The sequence below is a fragment of the Wolffia australiana genome, chromosome 8 (genome assembly GCF_029677425.1).
Source record: "Wolffia australiana isolate 7733 chromosome 8, ASM2967742v1".
In the NCBI taxonomy this organism is placed as follows: domain Eukaryota; kingdom Viridiplantae; phylum Streptophyta; class Magnoliopsida; order Alismatales; family Araceae; genus Wolffia; species Wolffia australiana.
The window spans coordinates 17,310,704-17,325,983 of record NC_135842.1 but is presented as its reverse complement, the minus strand read 5'-3'; the positions used below and the strand labels follow the sequence as shown (position 1 = coordinate 17,325,983).

The following is a 15,280-nucleotide window of genomic DNA, read 5'->3' as shown; positions in this document are numbered from 1 at the left end:
TATCTCTCTCTTTAACCCTCTCTCTGGCTCTCTCTATTTGTCTATGTATATGTATATCTCTATTTATCCCTCTGTCTATCTATCCAATTATCAAGGTATCTTTCATATCTACCTCTCTCTATGTATGTCTCTTTATCTCTCTCTTTAACCCTCTCTCTGGCTCTCTCTATTTGTCTATGTATATGTATATCTCTATTTATCCCTCTGTCTATCTATCCAATTATCAAGGTATCTTTCATATCTACCTCTCTCTATGTATGTCTCTTTATCTCTCTCTTTAACCCTCTCTCTGGCTCTCTCTATTTGTCTATGTATATGTATATCTCTATTTATCCCTCTGTCTATCTATCCAATTATCAAGGTATCTTTCATATCTACCTCTCTCTATGTATGTCTCTTTATCTCTCTCTTTAACCCTCTCTCTGGCTCTCTCTATTTGTCTATGTATATGTATATCTCTATTTATCCCTCTGTCTATCTATCCAATTATCAAGGTATCTTTCATATCTACCTCTCTCTATGTATGTCTCTTTATCTCTCTCTTTAACCCTCTCTCTGGCTCTCTCTATTTGTCTATGTATATGTATATCTCTATTTATCCCTCTGTCTATCTATCCAATTATCAAGGTATCTTTCATATCTACCTCTCTCTATGTATGTCTCTTTATCTCTCTCTTTAACCCTCTCTCTGGCTCTCTCTATTTGTCTATGTATATGTATATCTCTATTTATCCCTCTGTCTATCTATCTATTTGACCCTCTCCTTTTGTGATGTAACGCGGAATACCCGGATCGCCCTGTTCATGTTACAACACAAATGACAATTTGATACTTGCTAATTCTAGTTTGAGTGATTAATGCATGCAAAATAATGAAGAATATGCAGCACCGCTGTCTAGTCCGATGATCGATTAAAGAAGGGATTTTCTCTCTCTCCAATTCCCCTTTCTCATGATCTGCTCTACCCCACCGTATCTTTGGTGGCTGGTCCCTAATTTATCCCTGCATCATCCGGTTGACCTCTTCTCTGATCATTCCCCTTCTACTCTCCAACCCTAGGAATATCTTCCATTATCAAGGTTCTTATCAAAATAATACGATCAAAATCAATCTAATTGATGAAATAGCGATCAATCCTATAGCCGCCTATCGCGAATGGTCATTTCTGCTTGAACTTCGTGATTTCAACCTCTCTTTAAATTAATTTAATACTGAATTAAGAATTATTGTGTTTCAGTACCGATGAACGAAATGGATCTGCCGAGGGCAATGGTTTGTGTCCAGTTGGCTTCAACAAGGACAAGTTTTTTCTTTTATTTTTTTTCCTCTCATATTTCCACATCTTTCATCAGTCTTCCATCTTTTTTGATCTTTTCGGAATACCCAAGAATCAACTTTACATTTAAATTAGGACTCTGCTACACGGGCAACCGGTTGCCCCAAAGAATTCTAAAAGACAGCATCATCGTGGACCATAATTTAAAGGACTCTGCTACACGGGCAACCGGTTGCCCCCCGCGGGAAAAAAAAAGGGTCCCCGTCTCTTTGTCGCCCCGTCCGGGCTTCTTTTCAAAAAAAATTTGGCGCCCGCAAGCGACTTTGTCGAGCTCTCTTCCGTGCGGCCCTCCGGCGATCCCCCCGGACGAGGACGGCAGCCCCCTCCTGGCTAAGCAGAGTCCTCTCGTTCGAGCTGGGTACGCCTTCTTCTTCAGCTCCAAGCCCAGACGCTCTCCCCGTTTGCCCATTACACTGAGCACTGCTTCAGTATCCGTCAAACGCGGTATCACTCTTCGCCCTCTCTTCTTCCATCTCTTTAAATGCTTGGCTCGGAAGAAATGGGAGTGTCAAATTCTTGCTTTTCCTGCTGTTTTTTTGCGATTATGGATGTTGGGTTCGTAAGAAATGGGTCGGAACTCTTTTAGTTTTGCCCAATTGTGTTCCCCCCAATCTCAATCCTAGAGTCTTCTCTCTTACCGTTGCTTCCATCTCTTTAAATGCTTGGCTCGGATGAAATGGGAGTGTCGAATTGTTGATTTCCCTGCTGTTTTTTTGCGATTATGGATGTTGGGTTCGTGTGAAGTGGCTCGCAATTCCGTTATTGACCCGAAATTTAGTCCCCCCAATCTCAATTCTAGATAGCCTTCTGCCTTACCCTTACCTCCTCCTTATTTCTACCTTTTTTCTCTTGATATAATTTACGACACTTTCCAGTTCGTTGCATCTCTTCGAATGCTCGGCTCGGTAGAACTTGGGATCTAGCACCATGATAAAATAGTACCTTATGATTAGACCACGTCCTTGAGATTTGGAAAATGGAAAGATGGATTAATGGCTAATACCTTTTAATTGGATAAGTTATTAGGAATATGATATAATCCTCCTCGAAAAATATCAATGTACGATGAACTTCAATTGATGTATGATTTTAATAAGAAGAAAACATCAGAATTACTGGCTTTTGTAATACTCGGGATTAAAGAAGATAGCTGGTCCATGGACAATGTAGTTTTAGCCAGAGAGAGAGAGAGAGAGAGAGAGAGAGAGAGAGAGAGAGAGAGAGAGAGAGAGAGAGAGAGAGAGAGAGAGAGAGAGAGAGAGAGAGAGGGAGGGAGAGAGAGAGAGAGAGAGAGAGAGAGAGAGAGAGAGAGAGAGAGAGAGAGAGAGAGAGAGAGAGAGAGAGAGAGAGAGAGAGAGAGAGAGAGAGAGAGAGAGAGAAGGTGTAGAGAATTGAGTGGAACGGAGAAGAGATTTGGAGACGAGCCGAATCGCTCTCATTTGCCTCTAAGGAGGAGGATCTCCTGCGCAACGCGACGCTGTCGCCAACAGACTTCAAGAAGTAGTCCACGACTACTTTATTGGCTCCTTATTGATTGGCTGGGATCTCCAATTATAAGGACTTTACACATTGTCTGACATGGCACTGGTCAAGCTTCTTCTTTTCTTCCTTTTCTCCATGTAGGTCTGAGGAAGACTCGTATCAATACTCCCCTTCCCCAAGGCTAAATTTTGAAGTTGGGGAACTGTCTTTTCATTGTAGGGATGTCTTCCCAGGTTGCCTCACAATGTGGTAGATTCTGCCATTTTATCAGCACTTGCATGCAGTTGCAATTGATCTTGTATGAAAGGATGGCTTTTGGGGCGACCTGCCATTCCCAATCAGCAAAGAGATTAATGGTTAGTGGTAAAACATTGTGATTTTCACCTAGGACCTTGCGGAGATGTGAGGCATGGAAGACGAGGTGTATTGCTGATGTTGAGGGAAGATCTAATTTGTAAACAACATGTCCTATCTGGTGTAGGATTTTGTACGGTCCAAAATATTTGGGAGAAAGTTTTTCAGAAGGACATCTGGCCAAAGACTTCATTTTGTACAGTTTGAGTTTCTCATAAACTAAGTCTCCCACTTGCAGTTTGAGTTTGAAAGATGACACTTGAGTAAGCAAATAGTAGCATCACGTTCTTGAAGCAGTAGATCTAAGGGGTCAATGGGAGAACAGAACGAACCATATTTGATTAGGGCTGGAGGGTCTCTTCCATAAATGACCTTGAGAGGTGTCATTTTAATGGAAGAATAGAATGACATGGTATAACTGTATTCTGCCCAGTGTAACCACTTAGTCCATTGTTTTGGACATTCAGATGAAAAGCAACGTAGGTAACATTCTTAACTTCTACTTGTAACCTCGGTCTGACCGTGAGTCTCAGGGTGATAGGAGAACTGATTTTATATGTCGTTCCCTACTGTTTATAAATTTCCTTCTAGAAATAGCTATTAAACACAGTGCCCCTATCAAATAAAATAGAATGAGGAATTCCATGAAGATGTACGATTCCCTTATAAAGGTTTCAACAATACTTGGTGTAGTGAAAGGATGTTTGACTGGAAGGAAGTGGCTGTACTTGAATAACCTGTCGGCTACTACAAGGATATAGTTTTAGCCATGCGACATTGGTAATCATTCAATAAAGTCAAGTGAAATATCTTCCCAAACCTGGTGGGTAATTGGCAAAGATTGAAGTAAACCGACATGGCTAAGATTAGTAGTTTTGTGTTGCTGATGTATGTGGCAGTGAGAGACATACGTATCCTTACCAGAAAATTTGCGGCAAAATTCTTTTGCAAGTCTTTTGGAATCCACCATGGCCACCCACCTTGGTATCAGATAAGTGGAATCAAGGAGGAGTGTTTAGTCAATACCAATTTTTGTTTATAAAATAGAAGATCTTGTTGTAGGGAGTAGTGATGGGGACCATCTACTGCTGAAGACCCGACGTCAGCCGACACGTCAAGCCAGAGCCGACATCCGAGATCCGGAGTTCAGGTACGCAACCTAGTCAATGGGGTGAAATGTTGACCTTATCTTCTTCTTTTCTTCTTTTGAAAATTACTTCCTACAAGTGCTGTAAGGAGGACCAAGTGTAGAGCTTGAACCTCTTCCCATTCGCCCTCCAATTTTATTTTATTGGGCCCCTTTAGAACCCAATTCGCTTTGGCCCATTAGGCCCCCAAAGACCCTAATCCTACCTATATAAAGGATAGGATGAGAATGTTAATGACAAGCTTGAATATTTTCCTATTGAATTTGGTATCTACCCCTTCATTCTCCTCACTCTCTTCCTCCCCCACTGATCACTTCCTCTTCCCTCCGATCTTCTCTCTTCACTTCCCCACCGATCTCTTTCTCCTCCCTCCGAATGTCTATCTTCACTCCTCCCTTCGACCTCTTCCCCTTCCCGTCCCCCTCCGTTCACCTCTCACTGAACGGTCGCGCTCTTCGGCCTCTCTTCTTGGAGCCCTTCGATCCCGTCGATCCCTTCCCTTCAATTCCCTCTGATCTTCCAATTCCCTTCCAAGTCCCTTCCAAGTCCCTTTGATCCTTTCGTAATTCTCCGTGCCGCCCCAATCCGAATTCCCGTCTCCCCCCTGTCCATTTCGTTGAATTAACACTGCAGATCGGACGTCTTCGCCCACTCCCCCCTGTCTCCCCCAATCCGAATCCGAATTCCCCAATCTGAATTCCCCTCTCCCCCTGTCTTCGGCCTGTCGCAATCCCTCACTCCAGTAGCAGGAAATTGTGAGATTTCTGAGCAGGAAGGTCTGAGGGTCAAACCTGCTCCCCTTACACCCATTTTTCAGGCGGCTGATGGACCAAATTGCCACTTCCGGAAGGACTGGCCTGCCGCTGTCCCCTCTCTCCGAAAGCAGGAGATCGTGAAGATTGCCAAACAGGAAGGTCAGGGGGTCGAGCTTGCTCCCCTTAGATCCGTCCTCCTGGCGGCTGGAAGACCAAATTTCTACCTCTGGAAGGACCGATCGGTCGCACACCCTTCCTGGAAGCAGGAATTCATGGATTCCTCATTGGAAGACGTAGGGGATGAGCTATCTCCCCTTAGATCTTCCCACCCTTCCAGGTGACTAGAAGGTCGAGCACTCGCTCCCTCTGGTCCCTTGATCCGCGGGAATCAGCCTGGGGATCGAGCTAACTCCTCTAGGCCGATTCCCATAAGGATTCAGGCGACAACTGCCTGATCATCACCAGTTCGGCGGAGGGCCATCCAAGGCTGCCGTTACCGCCTGTCACCCACTTTCTGGAGTCCGGCTGACATCGTTGATGTCCTGGGGAGACAGCCCTTCATCACTCTCTCTCTCTCTCTCTCCCTCCCCCCCCCACCAACTGTGCTCGATTCCGGAGGCGCGTCAGACCTGCCTTCGACGCCATCTGCTTCGGCCCCACAGGTTTGCCCGTCGTTGCCCATCTTGAGTTCATTTACTTCATTCAGTACCTCTTGAGTGAAATTCCATCGCCGGGGCCCTCTTGAGGGATCGGCAATCGTCATCCGTCACGTCACGCGTCACTGTGACGGTCCGGATGACGTGATGGTGACGGCGACGAATCAGAGGGCCCGTGACGGTGATGGTGACGGTGACGGGTAGCCCATGACGGTGACGTGACGGTTATTCTGTCACGGATGACGTCCGTGACAGTATTTTAATAAGTCTCTCTCTCCCGATCTCTCTCTCTCTCTCTCTCTCTCTCTCTCGCATTCTCTCTCGCCCGGACGTGCCGTTATGTCGCATAACAATAACAAATGGTCCATAAGAATAAAAATACATAACCTATAAAAATGAAAAAAATTCCGTCACGGTGACGGTGACGGCGTCACGGTGACGGTGACGAGGGTCTGCAGACGAGTGACGGTTCGGTGACGATGTTCCTGAAAATCGTTGGACGAGTGACGTGATGGTGACGTGACGACCAGTTCGTCATGTCACCGTCCGTCACGATTCGTCACCGTCCCGTCACGTCCGAGGCGTCACGTCCCGGACGTGCCGTTCCCTACCGGGACTAGGGTAGTGAATGCTTCGAGTGGGATAGTAGATAGGATTCTCTATGGTACCGAGCAAACGTCGTACAACATCCGCCGAACCCCAGATCATTGGAAGTCTATCCATTCCCGGGTTGACGCTTGGATGCCGCACACGTCTTTGTCTTCGATGTAGCACTTATTTCCTCGTTGACTTTTCAAAATAATACATCCGCATCCATGCATTTCATCTTGTCGTAGGGATAACTCCGCCTATTGATTCGGAACTGGTTGTCGATCCCAACCAACTGTGCTGCATCAAGTAGTGTGGTACCGTTGCATATTGAGCACTCAGAGTTTGTTTAATAGAATGGAGCTTGGAATCTTTAGGGTATTTCTTGATGAGTGTGAACTTGTCGAACCAGTGTGTAGTGGGGATGGAGTTGTAACTTATCTTGTCGTCTTCCATAGAACGTGAAAGGGAATCAGGTACCACATTATGCCTTCCAGCTTTATATCTAATTTAAAAATTTGAGACATGCGCCTATAATCCTTAGTAGACCTTTTTTAGCAACAGCCCGAGCAACCATTGATTGGGGCAAGGGAACAGTTGAACTCAAAGTTGGCCAAGAGAAGATAGAAATTCAGATTTCTAAGCTTCTAAAATTCCTCAAAAATTCTGGTGAGGATGCATGTGTTTGTGATCTTGTTGATGAAAAAGATTTTGAGTTGCACGCATCACCTTTGAATTCAATCGCTCCTTATGAAGATGAGAAGGAAACAAGTGATCTAGATATTGATGTTCCGCCTAATATGTGTACATCTGAATTAGAACTCAAACCTCTACCTATCTCTCTCAAGTATGTATTTTTATGACATCATAGAACTTATCCATTTATTATTTCTTCTGATTTATCTCCCAATCAAGAAGATGCATTGGTAAAAGTTTTATCTTTGCATAAATCAGCTATAGGATGATCTATTGATGATATTCATGGCATTAGTAGAGAGGTCTGTGAGCAAAGAATTTTTATTAAGGATAACATCAAACCATCTAGAGAGGCCCAAAGGTGCCTAAATCCTGATATGTTAGAAGTGGTTAAAAATGAAATCATTAAATGGTTGAAAGCTGGTCTATTTATGAAATTTTTGACAGCTCATGGGTGAGCCCTGTTCATGTTGTGCCTAATAAATCTAGAATAATTGTACAGAGGAATGAACAGTGAGAAGAATTCTAAACTAGACTTCCCACAGGATGCAGAGTGATGCCGGATGACGGCGGTGTCATTGTTTAGACGGGTATCGAGACGATGCTCTTATACCAATTTGATGTCAGACGCCATGGAGGACATCATCCGGCCGGTACCTAGTATGATGGCTCGGTACCTAGATAGTGGGTCGGATGTCGACGGTGTTGTCGTCCGATGGATAAAACCCTAGTTGGGTAGATGTAACTACCATGGATGATGAGTGATTCGTCCTACGTGTCGTATGTGCATGCTCCGACTTGAGGGAGGCGTCGAGCTCTGAGCTTAGACGGGGTCACTGGGTGACGGCGACGGTGGCCTCTCGAACCTCACCGGAGTGATGAAGACGTCTACGACCAAAGGAATTCAATCCATAGGGCTTGCACGTAACGGATGGACTCGTCTGTACCGCTAGAAACACTCAGACTGTTTGTAGTTAACTCTCAACTTTCCTTCTCTCACCTACCTAGCTCGAGCGCAGTGGAGTCAGGATGAAGTATACTGCAACGGGTAAGATAACGAGCAAGTGGGAGGATGATGCACCTCGTCGTCGTGCGACTCATCTTGCAGAGTTGTCGACAATTGCAATGGCCAGAGCGGTGTGGTCAGGAGGAGTCAGAGAGCGACGATGGCTCAACTAACGTCTGGTGTAGGAGCAGTTGGAGGGGAAGAGAGAGAGGGTGAGCGGGCGACGCAGCACAGGCAACCAACCAATGCCAGGCGGGCATGACCCCCTTGTAGTAGATCAGTGTGAGCGGCCTGGATCGGCAATTGCACACACAATGTCGGCAGCGACGGTCTGCAAGTGACGTGGTGATGAATTTACTGGCAGCGTCATTCATGGCGGTGGCGACACGCTTGGCAAGAGCAACCCCATATATGACCCAATTACTGGGAAGCGGTGGGAAGACCCTTCTCAAGGATCGTCATCACACACCAGTACAATCGGGTGCCAACGACCACATGGAAAGGGGTAGGAAAATGGGGTAGCCGTTCCCCCGTAAGAAGTCATTGATGTCATCAAGAATCTAGCGGACGAAAGGGGCGGTCAGCGTTGGTGGCGTAGATATTCACCTACCAGGCCACATCGTGAATGGGGCGATGGAGATTCGAGTTTACCATTCGGAGGGCTCAGTCAGAGGGGTCTAATGACCATTTCATTGGCATAGCCGGCTAATCATGCTGCGGTGCCCCTCCCCCCTTGGAGTTGCGTTGACCGGCGCAGCCGCCTGATCTCACGAGGTGTTAGACCCCTCGTGCTAGAACGCCAAAGGAGAACCGTGCCTACTTTAGCGACCAGAACGTGGCCAGGATGGCCTTAGTGACCGAAGAACTCCCAAGCGGAAGCTGGGGGCAGGAACGACGGATCTTCCCCCTTCTGATCAAGAGAATTTTCCCTTCTGGTTGACAGCCTCGAGTACCCACATCTGCTGGTGTTTTTGGCAAATCCACGCGACAGTCCTTGGGTTGGCATGGTCCGGAGCAATTCACATCTCTCTTGCATGGTAATTGCAGCTCCCACGACTGCATCCACAGAGTAGCGACCGGCGGCGGTCGGGGCGACCGGTATATGGAGGATTGCAAGAATTTTGGTTGGAGTATGGTCGTTGTAGGAGGCAGAGAGCGGGATTGATTTCTCGTTCCTGTTCTCTGGGCAATCCTTCTCCCGTTCGGTGCTTCACCCTTCCTATCCTTCCCTCTAGATATTCCTTTCTCTCAAGGGGGAGGCAAGACCAGAAAAGAAATGAACACCTTCAATTCACGATTTCTCCTGGTCTGAGTCCTTAGGGTGCCCCCCTCTTCCCTTATAAAGGGGGAGGTCAATTGGGCCCCTAAATGGGTCAACAAAAGGGGAAATTGGGGTCCATTAGGGGGCCCTTATATAATGGGCCCCCTATTACAAAATAAATGTAAAATTATAACAAAAAAACAAGAGGGGAAAGACAAGGGAGGGGGTCCAAGTGACTAAGGGCCCCTCCCCACGATGATGAAAACACAAACATACGGGACGCATCGCAATGCGACGAAAACAAAACGACGAGTGCAAAAATCACAATACGGCTAATGAAAATGACAAAAATAAAGTGCGATAACGAACATGCTTCACCCGGCCGTCGATGATGGTGGCGGTGGCGCAAACGACGTTGTTGACAGTTGAAGATGGCGTGCACCATCACAGAGTTTGCATAGATTATAGAAAATTGAATTTAGCTACCAAGAAAGACCACTACCCTCTTCCATTTATTAATCAAATTTTAGAAAAAAATTCAGGACAAGACTATTTTTGTTTTCTTGATGGTTATCCAGGCGATAGTCAAATTTCTATACATGAAGATGATCAGGAAAAGACCACATGTACTTGTCCTATAGGAACTTTTGCTTTTAGGAGGATGCCTTTTTGATTGTGCAATGCACCAGCCACTTTTCAAAGATGCACGAGTGCCATGTTTTCTGAATTAGTGGGAGATTTTTTAGAGATATTTATGGATGAGTTCTCTGTTTTTGGTTCTTCATTTGATATATGTTTGTCTAACTTATCTAAGGTGTTGTAGATATGAGTGAAGAACAAGAGTTGGGAGAAGTCCCATTTCATGGTGCAAGAGGGGATAGTGCTGGGCCATCAAGTCAGCAAACTTGGGCTGGAGGTAGACAAGGCCAAAATATAAGTGATCAAAGCCCTTCCTCCACCTACGAACCTCAAACAACTTAGAGGTTTCCTTGGGTATGAAGGCTTCTATAGGAGATTCATCAAGGATTTTGCTAAAATTTCCAAAACATTAACTAATTTGCTTTCAAAAGATTCTGATCTTATTTTTGATTCTCAAGCTAAAACTGCCTTTTTTCAGATCAAAGGAGATCTAATCCAAGCTCCAATTCTACAAGTACCAGCTTCTTTTCAACCATTTGAACTAATGTGTGATGCGTGCGATTTTGCAGTAGGGGCAATTTTGGGTCAAATGGTTGAAAAGAAGCCGGTGGCCATCCATTATGCTAGCAAGATCTTAGGAGAAGCACAAGTCAACTACTCAACCATAGAAAAGGAATTGTTAGCATTTATTTTTTCTTTAAAAACACTTCGTTCTTATTTATTAGGTAGTAAGATAGTTGTTTTTTTTATCACACAACTTTGAAATTTTTGTTAGGTAAAAAGGAAGCTAAACCTAGACTCATGAGATGGATTCTATTAATGCATGAATTTGATCTAGAAATTAAAGATAGGCGAGGGTGTGATTATCCTATTGCAGATTATCTTTCTCGATTAACTTTTGACTCACCCTCACCCATTTTTTATCAGTTTTCTGATGAGCAGATCTTGGAAGTGCAAGAAACAAAGATACCATGGTACACGCATATCGTTAATTATTTGGTTTCAGGTCAACTTCCTGATGATTAGGATGTTAATGCGAGAAAGAGGATCTAGAAAGAAATAAAGCATTATTTCTCGGAAGAACCTGAATTATTTCATCAAGGGGTTGACCACATACTTAGGAGGTGCGTACTCTATGAAGAAAAATGGAAGATTTTAGAATCTTGCCATTCTTCTCCATATGGGGGACATTACTCTCCTAAAATTACAGCTTCCAATATCTTGTAGGTTGGCTTCTACTGGCCTACCTTGCACATAGATTGTTTTGAATTCTGTAAAGTTTGTTTAGTATGTCAAGATGCAGTGAATTTGCGCAAGCAAGATCACATGCCCTTGCATCCAATTATAGAAGTTGAGGTGTTTGATATATGGGAAATTGACTTCATGGGACCATTTCCAATTTCTGAGGGATATGAATACATCCTAATGGGAGTTGATTCTGTTTCCAAATGGGTGGAAGTCATCCCAACTACAAATGCTCACAAATTGGTGGTTAAATTTATTTTTCAGAATATTATTACCAGGTTTGGATGTCCAAGAGAAATCATTAGTGATGGTGGTAGTATTTCAACAATTTCCACTTTAGGAATTTGTTGGTAAGATAATCAACTCCCAAGATGACTACCCCATACCGCCCTCAAGCTAATGGACAAGTAGAAGTTAATAATAGAGAGATTAAAAAGATTTTGAATAAAATAGTATGGCCTGATGGGAAATATTGGGAAAGTAGACTCTATGATGATTTATGCGCTTATAGGACTGCCTATAATACACCCTTATGAAAGCTTGCCACCTTCCTGTTGAAATTGAACTTAAGGCATATTGGGCTATTAAGAAACTTAATCTCTCTTTAGATGATGCAGGAAAGAATCACTTTTTGCAGCTACATGAACTTCAAGAGTTGAGGAATGAAGCCTATAAGAATTCTCTCATCTACAAATCTAAAATAAAGCACTTTCATGACAAGGTATTGAAGAAGACGAATTTGCATGAGAATCAAAGAGTTTAGCTTTATACCTTTTGTTTGAAATCACAATGGGATGGATATTATGTTATTAATGAATTTTTTTATTATGGTGCGGTCATTATTACAGATCCAAAGATTGGGAAGTCCTTTACACTCAATGGTCAAAGGTTGAAGCCCTAACTTGAAGCAGATCAAATACAACAACCTATGGTCACCATCTTTGAAGACATCCCAGCTCTACCACCATTTCCTGATTCTTTTACCTTCTCTTAGTTTTCAAATTTTATAAAATTTCCTTTTCTTAGCCTCATTTCATTCTAAGATATTTTAATTTGGCTTATTTTTACTTGGACAATTAAGGCCATATTGGCCATTTGTTTTTCTTTTTGTTTTGTTATATTTTTTTTAAGGTTTTCCATTAAGCAGAATGATAGATGAAGCACCATAAACTAGTCCAATGGCAGCCAACTCCCATGGGATGATCAGCACCTACTCCATTTCGGTTTGCATTTTTGTTTCCCTTCCCTTGTTTTACTATTATTTGCATTGGGTCAATGGATATAGCAATTGGGGGGGGGGGTTAATTAGGTGTGGAACTGAAAATGCAATAGGTCTTTACGCATGAATGGATCATATTATTATTATTTTTAATTTTTTTAATGTCATTATTCTTGAATGCATACATCCCATATAATCATCCCCACCTTGAGAAGATGTCCAAACCATGATCCCTAAGGCAAGAGTTGAGAAGTTAGGCTCTTGTAGTTGATCAAAAAGCATATCTTGATGGTATAATACATGAGTCTAGACACTCTTGGTCAGTTCCTAAGGGGTTAGGATATCTAGTAGGGTGAGGAGTACTATGATTGTGGAAGGGAGTGATGAGTGAATCGATTAGATCCCCGCCATTGGTCAAGGATATGCATCATGAAGAATTTTATCTGGAAGGAGAGATGGTCGTTTCTTCAAGTCTTAATTACAGAATCACCTGCCCTTGAACCACTTAAAGTTAATTTGAGAACCATGTGTACTACCTTACTTCATCACCACAACCCATCTTTTCCCTCCTATGTATTTGTGAACTTAGATTTTATCCTTTTTGCTACCTTCCATGTTACTTAGAAGATGCCCAACTCCCAAAATTTTCTTCTCCTCTTCCCCTTTGTGGTATCATCTATTGATAATATATTTTCATTGTTATCTTCCTCTTTGTTTCTTCCACATCTTCTCATATTATTTCTTCTCATTCTCACTAGCATGGGATGAATTGATTTCCTTTCAATTTCAACAAATTCATCCTATTTACTTGTGTTGTTTCACTTCCTTTCTTGTGTGGAGAATCAAATTAACAAGGGAAGGGAAATTTAATGTTCCAAATACTATACATTTGCACATGCTCCTACATATCAAGAGCATTTAGCTAGAAAAATATTTTATTTGTTCTCTTGGAGAATATGATCTCATATGTATTGTTCTTGGTTGTTCGCCCCTTCAAAAAGAAAAAAAATAAAAAAGAGAAAAAATTCCAAAAAAAGCTATTATGGGGTTTTGTTTGTTTATTTCTTGATTCCCATTTTTCTTTTCCCATGATTTGTTGGTCGTTGTTATCATCCTTTGTTTATGTGGATACATGCCTATCTCATCCGGACTCTTGATGAACTCCACTTCCTCATTTTTGTTTACCTTCTTCTTGTGTATTATGCTCATTTGTCTATCATTGGGAGTGGGTTAGTTTAAGTAACATCTACCCATCTAACATCCACCATTTTCCCTTCATCCAATCCTTCCCATGTTGATGTCACTCACCTATCTCTTCTCTTCCCTACTATAGGTACACATGTTTGAATTTAACCTCACCACACACGTATTTCTTTGGTACACTTGATATTCTGTGATAGAACTTTGATGAGAAGAATGATTGATTTCAAATTTCAGGTTGAAGAGAGATATTGTGAGGGTGAGATGAGGGCCACTTCTCTTCAGTGATGAGGGCCACCTTTCTTGAGAGGGTGAGAAATTTTCATGGTGATAGTACCATACCTAGAGAGAAGTAAGCTTCCCTCCTCATGACCACTAACCCTTTCCATAACCACAAAGGACTTGATCATTAGTGCTTTAGTATTTTATGGGCTATTAATACTTAGAGATGTGATTGATACTCATAGCACTTCATACTTGAGTCTTTTTGTTTCAAGGGATGGATGGAATTCTCAAAGAGAATACAAGGCACATTGCTAAGGGACTAGCAATGAATCAAGTTGGGGGTGTTGAAAACATGATGAATGCATGTATATTTTCATACATTTTAGATTTTTTTGGTATTATTAATTTAGAATTCATCATGTTATCACTCAGATTAACTAAATATTTATGCACTAGCTATAAATCCTAAATTTTGCACATTATGGTTATTTTTGACTAAACTCCTTGACTTCTTTGAAATCAAGCAATTTTTGTACGCATGAGTATTCTACAGTTTCACATGTGCATAAATTTACAGGAATGAGAAGATGGTAACTCCTAAAGAGTTGGAGAATTTTTGTGAGATTATTGATTCTACAAAGGGGCTTGAAAAGATCAAGTGGAGTTGTGGACCATCAAAAGAGAAATCTGAGGAAGATGAGCCACTAACTGACATGCCCATTGGGCTCTCAAAAACCTTATAAAGAAAGAAGCTAAAGATTACAAGGGGAAGCTCTCAACCAATGGAGAAAAAGAGGCAAAATGGCAAAAAAAGAGAATAGAAAATTCCCGAAAGGGTATTTTAGTAATTTTACCAATGTATAAAAATACTTTTTCTCCCTCATTTCCTCTCATTCTGGATGTGCTCTTGCAAGTGTCTGGCCAGCAGGACAAGACATTTTCAGAATCCAGGTTGTCCAACCTGCTTAATCCTGGAAAAAGCATGATCCTGGCAAAACTTGAGAGAAAGTATTGAGGGCTCAGCGAGCTTGCATTGGGGTTTTAGGATCTTAGATTTCTATTTTCCCCATCATTATCCATCCATTTACCCTTAAAATCCATAATTTTCTCACTCTAAACACTCATTTTCTCTTCTTTCTCTCTCTAAAAGAGGTTATTTCTCTCTCTAAACCTTCATCCATATCCCTAGTTACTCCCCTAAAAATTGCATAAAAAATCCTCTTCATTTGCATCTTCAAATTCTATCTCAAACTCCTCCTACATTCTCTCTTCATTTTCTCTCTCTATCTCCTCATTTTGGCCTTTTCTCTCCAAAGAATGGGTTATTTCCATGTATAGACCTTCATCCATATCACTAGTTCATCCCCTCAAAATTTCATAAAAAATATCCTTGATTTACACCTTCAAATCCCCTCTCAAACTCTCTCTACACCATTTCTTCATTTTCTCTTTCTATCTCTTCATTTCTCT

General features: G+C 42.4%; 1 long non-coding RNA gene across 7 annotated transcripts; it reads left to right on the top strand.

Moving 5' to 3' along the window:
• The first annotated feature begins 1,451 nt into the window (after positions 1–1,451).
• Positions 1,452–14,790, top strand: LOC144706357 (uncharacterized). 7 transcript variants are annotated; one of them, XR_013582243.1, is made up of 7 exons: positions 4,573–5,737; positions 10,106–10,275; positions 10,400–11,887; positions 12,015–12,389; positions 13,823–13,937; positions 14,083–14,175; positions 14,388–14,790. It is a non-coding gene; the product is annotated as an uncharacterized LOC144706357 (long non-coding RNA). The 7 variants fall into 7 exon arrangements; XR_013582239.1 differs by having other exon boundaries at positions 14,083–14,790; XR_013582238.1 differs by having other exon boundaries at positions 13,823–14,175.
• Positions 14,791–15,280: the final 490 nt, after the last annotated feature.